The sequence below is a fragment of the Psammomys obesus genome, unplaced genomic scaffold (assembly GCF_907164565.1).
Source record: "Psammomys obesus unplaced genomic scaffold, mPsaObe1.curated_primary_1811, whole genome shotgun sequence".
In the NCBI taxonomy this organism is placed as follows: Eukaryota; Metazoa; Chordata; class Mammalia; order Rodentia; family Muridae; genus Psammomys; species Psammomys obesus.
This window is the reverse complement of record NW_026587759.1, coordinates 4922524-4927941: the sequence shown is the minus strand read 5'-3', so window position 1 is coordinate 4927941 and position 5418 is coordinate 4922524.

The window sequence follows — 5418 nt, the reverse complement described above, 5'->3', positions numbered from 1 at the left end:
GGGCAGCCATCCAGACTGCCTAATCATTGTTCTAGTATTCTACTAGTAAAATGGCTCATTTAAACCACACACTTTTTTTTTCTACCCATTTTTCATTAATTACAGTTTATTCACTTTGTATCCCACCTGTAGCTCCCTCCCTCCTCCCCTCCCAATCCCACCCATCCTTCCTAATCTCCAACCCTGCCCTAACCCCAGTCCACTGAATAGGGGAGGTGTTCCTCTCCTTTCTTCTGACCTTGTCTATCAGGCCTCATCAGGACTGGCTGCATTGTCTTCCTCTGTGGCCTGGCAAGGCTGCACCCCCCTGAGGGGGAAGTGATCAAAGAGCAGGCCAACCAGTTCATGTCAGAGACAGTCCCTGTTCCCATTACTAGGAAAACCACTTGGACACTGAACTGCCATAGGCTACAACTGTGCAAGGGTTCTAGGTTATCTCCATTAATGGTCCTTGGTAGGAGTATCAGTCTCAGAAAAGACCCAGGGCCAAGATTTTTTGGTTCTGTTGCTCTCCTTGTGGAGCTCCTGTCCCCTCCAGGTCTTATATTTCCCATTTCTTTCATAAGATTCCATGCACTGTGTCCAAATTTGAGTATGAGTTTCAGCATCTGCTTTGATACCCTGCAGGGTAGAGTCTTTCAGAGGCCCTCTGTGGTAGGCTCCTGTCCTGTTCACTGTTTTCTCCCTTTTCTGATGTCCATCTTCTTTCCATTTCTGAATGAGGATTGAGCATCTTACCCAGGGTCCTCCTTCTTGCATAGCTTCTTTAAGTGTAGATATTTTAGAATGTTTATCCTATATTATATTTCTAATATCCACATATGAGTGAGTATATACACTGTGTGTCTTTCTGCTTCTAGGATAATGCTTGTACATTGCAAAAGAAAAAAAAACTATATATATATATATATATATATATATATATATATATATATGTGTGTGTGTGTGTGTGTGTGTGTGTGTGTGTGTGTGTGTTTTCTCTTAGAAACACCAGATCTACTAAACAAACACTATGATCCATGGAATGAAAATTAAAGGTTCACAAGCAGTTTTTCTTGGTTTCATGGATATTTCTGTTTTCTCAAAACATTTTCTTTTTTTCCATGAAAAAAAAAATCTTCCTAAAATTTGCAATATTTTTGCCCTATCTCAGAGTATCAGACTCTAACATGCCTAATGTTCCCTTGGTGGGATGGTCACTTAATGATGAAATTAGAACTCACTCATCCGGATCTGTGCTAACAACAGTTGGTAGGCTGCACTCAGTTCTCCTGTGCAGATTTACTGAGCATCCAGGTGGAGTTCATTATTGTGAATCACCCAGCATGGTCTCCTGGCAGCAGATTAAGAAAACAGCCTAAATTAGAGATGGCTGCACTGCTAACGTTATTCCTCCTACAGAATGTGAGGACCCCCTGTGCATTGCAACATACATCTTACAGTAGATGCCTTCTATCAAGGGACATCTCTGTTACTACTTGCTTCACTATTTGTACTATACCTAAAATATTTATGAATCTGAAAGCTGAAAAGTTAGTTTTGCAGCTAATACATTGCACAGCTGCATGTTCTTGGTTTGCAAATTCATAATTGCGAATTTACTCCTAACAAATTCCAGCTTTTGAACAACAGAATGTATTTCTTTAACCGGCTGTGTTGCCCAAGCTCTCTTATTCCCTTTCACAGGCTTGGATGGCTGCAGAGGTGGTACAGCCTCTGGGGAGGGTGAAAAGGGGATGGATGGAAGGACATGGCATCAGTCACCAACAGCCCCTCTGGCTGATTAACTAGCAGGTGTTAATAGGACCCCAAGGGAGAGCTCTCCAGTTCCCTTTAGCTAGAATGATAGTGACATGATTCAAGACCTGAAGGGTTTGGGGCCTTTTGAGGCTGGGGCAAGGAAAACAATCTTGTAAAGTTTAAGATATGTTTTTTTTAGAAGGTTTCTCTTAAGTATTAAGTAAGTCTGGTTTTGAAGATTTGTTCATAAACATTCTCATAAGATGTTCCAGGCATTTACTAAAAGAGTAAGAAAATTAAAATCACTGTTAATTCACCAGCTTGATTTGCAATGGAGTTTTATTAGAAACAGAGTTAATTCTTTGCACAGCAGTTATCATATGAGTAAAAAAGAACTTATTGTGACAAGATGTCTTCCTCTCTCAAAGCAGTCAAGGACGTGTTTATGTGTTAAACACAAAGTACAGATAAAATACACTGATATTTTGAGTAAATTATGCTTATTAAAATATATTGAAACTTAGATTCTGTTGGTTTGTAATATTGACTTGTTCTCTTTCCTAGCTCAAAAAAAAAATGATTTATTGCCACAGTTTTAACTTTGGTGCTGTGCTTAGATGTGTTTTTTAAAGAAAGCAGAGTTTTTAAAAGCAAACATACCCAAAACACATACAAATATGTAACAATGTATGTACTCCCATTTAATGTTCAGAAATGTTATTAGAACCTTCCAAATCAGTTCATGCTGACACAATCACTTAGTCTTTGCATTTTAAATAGTGGAAGAATAAATTTATGATTTTTTTTACCACAGTTATTTTATCTAAAATGCTTGTCAGATTTCTAGATATCGCTCTATGCACTTATAACTTATTCATTATTATTTCAAATAATATACAAATGGCTGATTATATTACATTATGTATTATAAAATTGATGGTCATTGAGTATTTAACGGGTGATAGTATAATGTTGATATAAATATTATAATTTGGAGGAGTCAGAGGGACATATTTACATTTGGAATACAATTGTAAGACAAATACTGAGCAATAGGTATTCATGTTTTCAATGTTAGTTCATGTCAAAGAGTTCAGTTCTTTATCAACTTTCAAATTTTCTGATTATATCTTAGGCAAAGTAATATTTCTTTGTATTTTCTTTTTTTTATTTTTTGAAATTTTATTTTTATTAATTACAGTTTATTCACTTTTATCCCAGCTATAGCCCCCTCCCAATCCCACCCTTCCTCTTTTTCTCCTATGCCCTCCCCCAGTCCAATGATAGGAGAGGGCCTCTTCCCCTTACATCTGACCTTAGTCTATCAGGTTTCATCAGGACTGTCTTCATTGTCATCCTCTGTGGACTGATAAAGTTGCTCCCTCCTCAGGTGGAGATGATAAAAGATCTAGTCCCTGAATTCATGTCAGAGACAGTCCCTGTTTCCATTATAAGGGAACCCACTTGGAGACTGAGCAGCCACGGGCTATATCTGTGCAGGGTTTCTAGGTTATCTCCATGCATGGTGATTTTTTTGGAGTATCAGCCTCAGAAAAGAACCCTGTGACCACATTTTTTGGTTTTACTGCTCTCGTTATGGAGCTCCTGTCCCCTCCAAGTCTTTCTATCCTTCCCCCTTCTTTCATCAAATTCCCTGCACTCTGCCCAAAGTTTGGCTGTAGTCCAAGTGGATCAAAGACCTCAATATAAAAACAGACACACTAAACCTGTTAGAAGAAAAAGTGGGGAAGAACCTTGAACTCATTGGCACAGGAGACAACTTCCTAAACAGAACACCAACAGCACTGGTTCTAAGATCAACAATCAATAAGTGGTATTTCATGAAACTGAAAAACTTCTATAAAGCAAAGGACATTGTCATCAGAACAAAATGACAGCCTACCAATTGTGAAAGGATCTTCACCAACCCTATATCTGACAGAGGGCATTTAATATACGAAATATATAAAGAACTTAAGAAGTTAAACAGCAACAAATCAGGTAACCTAATTTAAAAATGGAGTACAAAGCTAAACACAGAATTTTCAGTAGAGGATTATTGAATGGCAGAGAAACACTTAAAGAAATCCTCAACTTCCTTACTCATCAGGAAAATGCAAATCAAAACGACTCTGAGATTTCACCTTACACCTATCAAAATGGCTAAGATTAAAAACTCAAGTGACACCACATTCTGGAAAAGATGTGGAATAGGAGGAACCTTATTCGATTGCTGGTTGAATGTAAACTTGTACAACCACTTTGGAAATCAATCTGGCACTTTCTCAGACCATTAGGAATAGTGCTACCCCAAGATCCAGCCATACCACAACTTCTCATGGGTCCTTTCAGGCTGCTATTCTGATATTACTTTGACCTTTCTAACTGAGACAGTATCAGAGAGAGCAGATAGTGTTAAATGCCATGTGTAATAAAGAGGGAAGGATATATTAGTTAAGATTTCAATTGCCCACTGTTTTTGACAGTAGTGTTTCCAGGTTTTTCATATAAAGAAGTATAGGTGTGGATGTATGAATTTAAAGTAAATCTCTACTTATTCATTGACTTTATATATAGCCCATGAACATTTAGAGAGGTTTTGAGGGATTGGCAAATGCAGAGCATCTAAAGCCCTCTCCAAACCTACTTTCTTTTAAACCACTGTTTTGGTTCAGGGTCATTTCCCTTCAGAGTTCTGCATATATCTATGAACATATGCATTCTGATGAAGAAGAGCAAATATAGGGTTCACCTGAGGCTTAGTTACCACATTTGCAAAGTAGAAACAATGTTTTCTTCCCATACTAAACTTATCAGGATGGTGAGAAGGGATTTCAGAATAAAAAAGTATGTGTGGGTGTTGCAATGTACATCCATTATACCTGTGGCAAAAAGAGTCCTTTGTTGTTGAGGTCAGATTGATCTATAGATACAGTGTTTCAAAAATAAGGAAGAGTTCAAGTAATTATAAAATTTTACATAAATTTAAGTAACTCAACATAGCCATCAACAATCCAAAGTTGCACCTGACAAAGAGAAAGAAAAACTTAGTAAAACAGAACATAAAAATGCTGCCAGATATTTGGAAAGGCCTTACCTTCAGGGATTTACAACTAAGAGTTGAGAAATGAAGACTTTGCCAGTGTCTGTCTGTTGAATTTTCACATGGCAGAGACACAGAACTATGGGGAAGCCTCATACTAAGTTGGTATCTCCAAAATATAACCAAAAACAAGACAGAAAATTTTAAGACTATCCTGATATTATTCAGGGTCATCAGTGTCCAGAAGAATAGAGCTGAACCAATCAAGGATTGGTTGATAAGGGAAGATGTATCTTGAATATTTAAACTGTATGCCAGATATAATGTTTCATAATTTCTTACACATTGATATAATTTAATTTTGATGATATATACACTACTCTTTCCATGTTACCTATCAAGGTAGGTATCAATATCATAGTTTATGGAGAGGACAGTCTTGAAATCAGACTTATTTATTCAAGTTCTCATAGCTATAAATAAAAACAGTATGATTGGCTTTCCATCAAAGCCAAAACATCTGGACCCAGGGGTCCTGCAGAGACTGATGCACCAACCAAGGGCATAATGGAAAGGACCTACACACCCTGCTCAGATGTAGCCCATAGGGAGCTCAGTCTGCATTTGAGCTCCCT